The sequence below is a fragment of the Centrocercus urophasianus genome, unplaced genomic scaffold (genome assembly GCF_019232065.1).
Source record: "Centrocercus urophasianus isolate 14NV4802_14NV808 unplaced genomic scaffold, USGS_Curo_1.0 seq_16, whole genome shotgun sequence".
In the NCBI taxonomy this organism is placed as follows: Eukaryota; Metazoa; Chordata; class Aves; order Galliformes; family Phasianidae; genus Centrocercus; species Centrocercus urophasianus.
In genome coordinates this window covers 39454165-39463418 of record NW_024884711.1, presented here as the reverse complement: position 1 = coordinate 39463418, position 9254 = coordinate 39454165, and positions in this window count along the sequence as shown.

Genomic DNA, 9254 nt, shown 5'->3' with positions numbered 1-9254 from the left:
TCTTTTCCTTTTTGTCTCTTTTCTTTTTCTTTTCCCCCTTTGCCGTTTTCTTATCTTTCTCTTCGCTTTTCCTCCCCACCATTTTTTTTCCTTTTTCTTTTTCATCTTCCTTTTTTCTCTTTTCACATTTTTCCTTTTTCTTTTTTTCCCTTTTTCTTTTTTCCTCCCCTTTCCTTTTTCTCCTTTTTTCTTCTTTTTTTCTTTTCTCAGTTCTTTTCCTTGTTTTCCCCTTTTCCTTTTTTTTTCTTTCCCTCTTTTCTACTTCATTTCCATTTCTTCTTCTTTTTTTTTCTTTTTATTTTCCTATTTTCTCTTCCTTCCCTTCCCTTTTTTTTCCCCTTTCCCTTCCCTTCCTTTACCCTTTCCCTTCCCCTCTCTTTTTCTCTAATTTTTCCTTTCTCTTTTTCCTCTTTTATTTTTTCTTATCCTCCATTTCCTCTTTTTCCTTTTCCCCCTTTTCCCTTTCCTCTCGTTTCTTTTCCTTTCCTTCTCTAACATTCCCCACCTCTCCCCCCTCTCTGGACATCCCCCTCTCCCGCAGCTCCCACCTGTGTTGATCCAACGCCCTCCCGGGGCCCAACAATGCTCCGTTATCTCAGCGGCGATAGCGGCCCGCCCCGGTTCTCCCTTTGACCCCCCGTGCCCGGGGCACACCGACCCCTCCGTTCCCTTCGGAGGGCTCCCCGTGGGAACGGCCGCAGCCCCGCTTGGGACTGGCGGAGCCCCGCGGATCCCCGAGCCGCTCCGCACCTTCAGTGCCTAAATACCGCGACGTTCCGTACGTGGGATAATGAAGCATAACCCCCCCTGATAGATGTGACAGCCCCGGGATGGCTCTAAATGAGCCGCCCGCGTCGACTGCTGGTAATGGCGCGTTTATGAAAGCAATTTAGGTGCGAGCAGCGCAGGGTCTGCTCGGTGTAATCAGGCTGCTCGGCTAATGGACGGGGCGGGCGGAGAGCTATTGACACTCCGCTGCCCTTAACCTGTTTCCCAATAAAGCTGATTGGTTTTTGTCAATTCATCAGCTCGCCGCCCTCGCTACGACTGCATCAAAGCCGGATTTGCTCAAGGGAAATCAACAAGTCTCTACGGGGGAGTTGCGGGGGGTGCGGGGCTCAGCTCCCCGGCACGGCACGGCCGGCGGGGTCTGCCTGGAACTGGGAAGCGTGGGACAGGCGGGGTAGGGCTGGGTGAGCCCCGGGTCCCCTCTTTATGTCCCCCTTCGGGCGCTCTCCCTGGGTCCACCTTAAGCCCTACGGTCCTTTCCTTCGGTGCCTTCCTTAGGTTTCCCTCCTGGGTTCACTCCCTGGGTCCCCCCCGCATGGTGACCCCTCCCGGTGTCCCCACCCCAGGTCCTATTAGGTCCCATCTCTGAGTCCTCCTCCTCAGCTCTCCCTCCTATGAGTCTCCCTCCCGGGTCCACTCCGAGGAAAACGACACGTAGGAGGTGTCAGTCCTGCAAAGAGGGGCCGGTTTGCGAATGGGCCGCTCGAAAGCCTCCCGTCCTCTTCCCACCGCACCCGTCCACTGGGGGAAAAAGCGGCCGTGTAGGGTAGGCCGTGGTATTGGCGTATTTCCCTTAAAAAGTATTTTATTTTTCTATTTGCGTGTCCTTTTTTTTTTTTTTTTTTTTTTTCTTTTTCTTTTTCCTTCAAACCAACTTCCACAGTTTCGCTCCTCACCGTTCACACAACCTCGGGCAAAAAAACCCCAATCATTTCGTTGTTATCAAAATCGCGTCCCCGTTGCCAAAATCGCACCTCTATTTCTACTCCCGCCGCAATCCCCGCACCGAATGCCATTCCTTTACTTAATTTCCTTGTTTTATTGTATTATTATTTTATTTTCCCGGACTAACCGAAGCCCGACGGCCCTTGCTCTCCCCCGGCCCCACCCGCAGCCCCCGCCCGTGCGCGGCCCCTTTAAGCGCCCAGCGCCGGCCCCGCCGTCCACCCCCCCTTCAATTTAATTTCATTAAAACAGAGCATGAATATTTCTATTAAACCTAAAATGAAATATGAAGCCATTTAGACTCTGCCTGCACCAATCACGCAGATTTATGGCTTTTATTCATCACATCAAGAGCTGGGAAAAATGAATTTTCTTCACCCAGGAAGGAAATAAAACCCCTGCCTTGGTCATTTCCAGAAAGCTGTTAATTTGCCCGTGTGGTAATTACTTTCACAATTAACTAAAATACAAATCAACCTGACAAATTGGGTTAGTTTATATATTAATTAGCCGCCTTAAATTTATTCATTATGAAAAGACAATTTCAGAGGACCCCGGGTGTCTGTTTTATCGCCATAAATTACGGTTAGGAAATGGGGACCGATAAAATATCCCCTTATCGGAGGGCGGCGTGGACGCGGGGAGCCGCTCCTGCTCCGCGGGCGCGCAATGGGCGCGGGGTCCCGCGGGAGGGGCCGGGGCCGCTTCCCTCCGTTCAATCCCCCCCCCCGGGCTGCGCTGATTTAGCGCCGCGTCGATGGGATCATCGGCCGCCTTTTAGCTCGTGATCTTTATAAATGTCCCGCTATTAAATTAGAAAATGATTCTCTCCTCGTTTAATTGTATTCTTTCGTTTCTTATTTCCAATTAATTAGTCCTATCGACGTTGCAATATTTTAAATGACTGGAGTCCGTTTACAGTTTAAAATATATGGGTCAGCACATGCGATTTTAGACTCGGCAGAACTATATAATGCGGCTTTTAACTACTCCGCGCTCATACGTCTTCAACATCTGCCCGAGCGCAGCGTCGGGAAACGCGGTGCAGATGTCGCACAACGCGCGGATGTCGCAAACTGCGCGGGTTTTGAGCGCGGCGCGGATGTTTCGCCCTGCGCGGATTTTGCGCGCCCCGCGCAAATCCCGCCCGCGGGCGCTGCGCTCAGCAGAGCCTTAAGGGAGCGGTGGGGGGTTCTGGAAATGGCTCTGCGCCGCTCTTTGCGACCAACCGTGGCGGGGGCGGTGCTGAAGGTGGGAAGAAACTGCGCGATTTTGGGAAAATCGGGCTGTGACGGGAGATGATCTGAGGGCTGCTCTGAAAGATGGAGGATGTCCCAGCTGAGCCCCTCCCCCGCCTGGGCTGTCTCGTCCCATCGCAGAGCTCTGCCCCAGTGTCACTTTTGGGGCTCTACATCGTCCAGCCCTGGGATTGTTGGGCCCCCGTGTGCGTGTCACAGGGGCAGCATAAATGTCACCCCGGATAAAAGGTGAATCATAAGGGCAGATTGATAACATGACAGAAGCTGTTGTCTCCTGGCCTGGGTTCTGAGGATCCCTCCCATTCGTGGTGGCTCAGAAAGCACCAAATGCAGCAAATCCCCAGTGCTGGCCGCTCCCAACATCAATTGTACCCACTGTCACCCGAGTGACATCAATCACAGTGAGTTTAGGAGACAGTGGGATGTGATTCCACGGGGCTCTCGTTGTGATGTAGCAGTGATTAATACCCTTCATAAAATGATATAAAACTTACTTCTATTCTATCATGCGGCCCCAAACCACGTCCCAGCCCATATTTCACACCCGTGTTAATGTAACTGCTCGTTGCAGAGGGCGATGGTGATGGGGCTGCATGGGCTGTGCAGAGGGGTCTGGAGCGGGGGCAGGAAGAGGTTAGAGAAATTATTTCCAAAGCAGAAAATTGCTGCCTGCTCTAAATTATTCCAGGTGCTGTGGGGTCAGAAAAAGCCTCCATCCTTCCATTCCACATGGGCAAGGGGAGATGCAGAGATTTGCACTGGTCAGAAACCCGATAATATGAGATAGAGTTGCCCCTATGGGCAGGAGGCAGCAAGTCCCCAAGTGCTGCTTCTGCCTGATGCAATTCTTGGGGCTCTGCATCCTTACTAATTCTATGATCCCCATCACAATTCGCTCACATACACACGGGATTTGATCTGACTCAAGGACCTCGGCTCTTAGCACTTGAAAAATCCAACGGTTTGGTGATGGAGCCTACAGGATAGATACCTGTAGCTCCTCCATTCCCTTCTGCTTTTGGCTCGCTGCTCAGAGCGCACTCGGCCAGACACTTTGCTCTCATTGGGTTTCTGCAGGCTGAAGGCTCTGCTTGGCACCAGGCCTGCTTCGAAATAGCTCGTGCTCTTTTATTTCCTTTTTCTTCTTTTTTAAGCCGCATACCAGGGATGGTGATGTGCATGCATAATGCTGTGCGAGCCAGGATCGCGCTCTTGCAAAAAAGATCAAACTGGGGAAGCGGGGAGGAGGCTGTGCAGGGCTGCAAGGGCTGGAAAAATAAAGAGGAGAAAGGCTGAAAGGTGACATCTCGATAAGGAGTGGGACATGATTGGGAATTCGACATTTGTTGCTTTACTGTATGTAATTTGGGTACAGATAATAGATAATAGAGAATCCACAGGATCGCTTGATGGGAAATATATTGGCGATACAATTTTTCTTTGCAAAATGTATGCAACGATTGCAGTTTTGGTTTAATAATAAATTCAACTTTGAAGAAGCATTTGATTCAAACCTCTGCTATTTTCTAATGGCGCTCACACTTATTAATACCTGTCTAGCCAGCTAAAGAGGTTTTTAAAAGAGTGCGCAGGGTGTTCTGCAATTAGAGTGGCCATCTGCCCTTTATTAAAACTCCATTAACCTTTACATTAAAATACATTTAGAATGCAGACATGCTGAAAATATCCAGCACAAATAACAGAGATAAATCGGAGCAGTGTCCCTGCTTTGCTAGCTGCTTTGTGCAGAGCATGGCAACTTGTGGCACCTCCAAGCTCCTGGGGGCAGATAGCACCACAGCATCAATTTTCCTATGCTGAGGATGGGAAATAATTACAAGGAGGTAATGGAGTTTAATACCATCTCTGATGAAGATGTTGTAGAACATGAACTTGTTTACAGCAGGCTAGAAAGTCATTTAAAGTTCATATTATTAATTTTGGAACTAATTGCTTTATTTTAGGGGCAGAACTGATTTGCTTTGCTTATGCATTTCTTGACTACAGCCAGAGGGATCCAAGTAAATACAATGACGGGAGGTTTTCTCAAAATATTCTGATACATTTGGATTAAATTCAAAGTATTTCCAGTAGATCCCGTCACAGCACTCCCCAGAGCGTTGTGTGTGTCTGTAAGGAGTGAGAGAGGCAGCACTCCCCTGTCTGAGTTACTGCTCCTGTGGGCAGAGCTGCCAACATGCTCTGTCAATAAATATCCCCCAAACTCCCCTTCTGCTTCTCCCTCTTTCTGAGCCCACCAGATTTGATCAGCAGGGGCTGAAGTTCCTGAGCTGAAATGTCTGCCTGATTCTTTTCTATCATTTTTAAATTCAGCAAGGAGGACTCAGGTCTTTCCAGGCATGAGGTTAAGAACCAATGGCACCGCAGTCCCTGCCCTATCGGTGTGGTGTCTGCACGCCTGCTGAACCATGATTTACGGCTGCACACAGAGCAGATCAGCTCCCCTGGCACAGGGGCACACCTCCTGTCACCGACCCCACAAACCCAGCCCTGGGCCACATCATAAAACTGTCCAAAGCAGAAACTTTGTGAGCTCTATAGCCCAGATCCTAAGGTTCATCTTTGCTTGGGATGTGAGGATGCTTCCCTCCCTTTGGCTGCTGTCTGCAGAGAGCAGCAAGACGTTGCACAGTGATGGGTGGGTGAGGAGGGATGTGGATGGGATGGGATGACTTGGGAAAGGGGATAGAATGAAGATAGGATGGAGATTGGATGAGAATGGGATGGGGATGGGATGAGAATGGCATGGAGATGGCGTGGAGATGGGATGGGGATGGGATGTGGACAGAGATGGGATAGGATGAGGATGGGATGAGGATGAGAATAGGAACAAGGGTGGGAATGGAGATGGGAATAGGGATAGGGGTAGGGATAGGGATAGGGATAGGAATGGAGATGGGGATGGGAATAAGAATAAAGACAGGAATGGGGATGGAAAAGGCTGGAGAAGGCAGCAGGGGGACAGATATGATACTGGGAAGAAGCAGCAGCAGTGCCTTGCAGGAGATACTGCAGCTGTGCTCTCCAGGGCTTGGAGAGGAGCTCGGGATTGCAATGCTCTCTTCTCATTGCAGAAGTGACTTTGGAAAAATCCAAGAGTTTCAATTATAGCAGAGAGAAAATGCTTTTATTTGCTTTGACAAGGTGTTCTCAGTAAGTTTTACACCATTTGGCAATTTATTTTTATTCAGAACAAACCCAAATGCCAAAATCATACAATTTCCCTCAAACTACAAATACTGCTCCCTCCAAGTCCCTGGTCTGAGTGATTCTGATGTATCAGAAGCTGCAGTTTAAATTCAGGTCCCAGCAAAGCCCCGCCAATAAGAAAACGGTTCTGGGGAAATAAACAAAATACTCACAGCCTTTCAGTTGCACTGCTGGTTTCATGGATCCCCGTGCCATTTTCTTAATTGCATTTTTGATAGCACATCTCCCTGGATTGAAGGATCATCATGGAAAGGATCATGGAAAGAAAAAAAAGAGCTTAGCTTTCAAACTGTTCTGCGGTTTTCTAAGCTGGGTTTATATATGGTCCTTATATTGACAGTACTTTTTGATTAATATTGTGTATAACATTCCTTAATGCATCAGGAGAATTAATTATGCAGAAAGATTTGGGACACCTGGACGTTCCATTGGTGAAATGATGTTTTATTGACAAAATGACAGTTTAATACTGAGCTTTCCTAAAGCTCTTCAGTGAATAGCTGGTTCGCTGCAGTTAGCATAATGGCCTGTGTGGATGCAGAAAGAATAATAGAGTCATGGAATGGCCTGGCTCGGAGGGAACCTTAAAGATCATCCAGTTCCAATCCCCCTGACACAGGGTTGAAAAAACAGCTTTTGAAAGCTTGTAAGTGACTTTGGAGCACATGTCCTATGAGATAACCCGGGTCTTTATCCATGTAGGCAGTACTGACAAGAAATCATACCCTCTATTGGGATCTTAGCTTCTCTTTCTTTCAAAATTGGAGTGTAGAGGCAGTTCTGGTGATGGAGAACAATATTGACTTTCTGTAGCTGATAGCAGAGATCTGAGCATGCTGGGAGTTTTCCAACTAGATGGTTTTTTGTTGTTGTTGTTTTTTCTTGGAAAATGCTGATTTATTGAAACTGAAGCTTTCCATGGGAACGTATCAGTACTGATTAAATTTTGCTGAGAGAGATTGCTGAGGTCTGAGCCAGAACTTCTGGCTGTAAGCGGAGTGAGGTCCCTGCATGGGGAGCGGGCAGCAGGTCAGGGCAGTGCTCCGTCTGGGTCAGGTGGAGGATAGGATGGACTTTGGAGATCTCCCATAACTGACACAACCCTTGGGCTGTGGCTGCTTGCTCCAAGGATCCTCTGCTTGTTTTTCATAAAGCAAACTTGAAAACTCCCTGGGCTTATTCTGCAATGGAATGAGAAGTTTATTTCTTTTCCGTTTTTTTTTTTTTCAGATTTAAACATTTTCTCTCAAAGGTCTTTGAAGATCTAATCTGCTCCTCATTTAGACAGAGCACTGCATTGCTGGCAGCGCTCAATGCGACTGCTTCTGAGAGGGTGTCTGGATGTGAAGTCCAGAGACTGAATCCTATGGAAGCAAATTACTGGTAACTGCATTACGGTGATGCTATTATCAGTAAATGTTATTAGTGTGAGGATTTGTCCCTGTGTCAGAGCGATGTTAATACAATATTAGTGAGGTAGGTCTTTGGTGTCAACATGAGAATCTCAAATGCAAGCGGAGGAAAATTGTATTGAATTGTGGAGATGATGGCAAATCAATGACACGGAAAATCTATGGAGAGCAGTTCATGGTGACACAAGAAAGCAGTGTCCACATAAATCAGTAGAGACCAACGGACACTGAAAAGGAATTTCCATGCAAGATTACACGGACATTGTTATCATGTCAGAACTATGTGAAATAAGTGCAAAATGAGGATGATACCACGATAACAACACTTAGACTAGGCAATGTCAACTGAAATTACTTTCCCATAAGGAGAAAAGAACAGACTAATGGCCAGCTCTGTTACAAGCTCTGACAGCAGCAGTAGCAGCTATTGGGATAACTGATGGATCAGGGTGATGGCTCAGCACCATTGTGTGTTTGGTAGTGGGCAAACACATCCACCCCACAGTCCCTGGCCCCAAATCTGCCAGACATGGGCTGCAACAGAGGCCTGAAAAGGGGACAATAATGTACAGAGAGATCATTGAATCATTTAATAATTTGAGTTGGAAGGGACCTTCATACGTCACCTAGCCCAACTCCTCTGCAATGAACAAGGACATCACCAACACGGAACTCACCTTGGTGCCACCAACTCAGAAGAGATTACAGAAGAAGTTAAGATTGGAGGCAGCCTGTGCTGCAGCTGCGGTTGAACTTGCGATCTGAAGGAATGTGAGCCTGGCAAAGAGTGGAGTCAGGTCCCTGAACTTCAAGAGAACAAACATCAAGCTGTTTAAGGAATTGCTGCATGAGATCCCCTGGGAAACTGTCCTCAGTGACAAGGGAACAGACCAGAGCTGGCAGCACATTAGGGATGCCTTTCCAAGAGCTCAAGAGGTTTCTGTCCACCAGAATAAGAAATTGGATAAATGAGGCAAGAAACCAGAATGACTGAGCAAGGAGCTGCTGGTCAGGCTGGGGGGAAAAAAAAGGTAAATTATAAGCAATGGAAATAAAGGAATGGGTAGCCTAGTAAGAATATCAGAATGCTGTCCAAATGTGCAGGGATGAAGTCACAAAAGCATGGTGCACATGAAATTCAACTTGGTGAGGGATGTGAACAACAGGAAGGGATTCTTTAGATACACTGGGCAAAAGAGATGGGCAAAGGAGAGCATACCCCCTCTGATAAATGAAAAGGGAGAGCTGGCCTCCTCAGATATAGGGAAGGCTGAAGTACTTAACAAGTTCTTTGTGTTGGTCTTCATGACCAGTCAGACTTCTCATGTCTGTGGTGTCCCTGAAATTCTACGTGGGGGCCAGGTGAGCAAAATCTCTGTAAGGGTAAGAGCAGAGCAATTCCAGGACCATCTGATGATGCTGAATATGTACAACTTTATGGGGCAAGATAGCATGCATCCCAGGGTTCTAAAGGAACTGGGCACAGCATGTGACCTGCTTTTCAGGGAACACCGTGGGAATTTTGCCACCAGTTGAAAATGAGTAGAATCAGGCCTTGTGTCGTGAGAGTCCTAATGTGTTTCAAGTGTTTAGAAAATTACTGGAGTCAGACCCATTT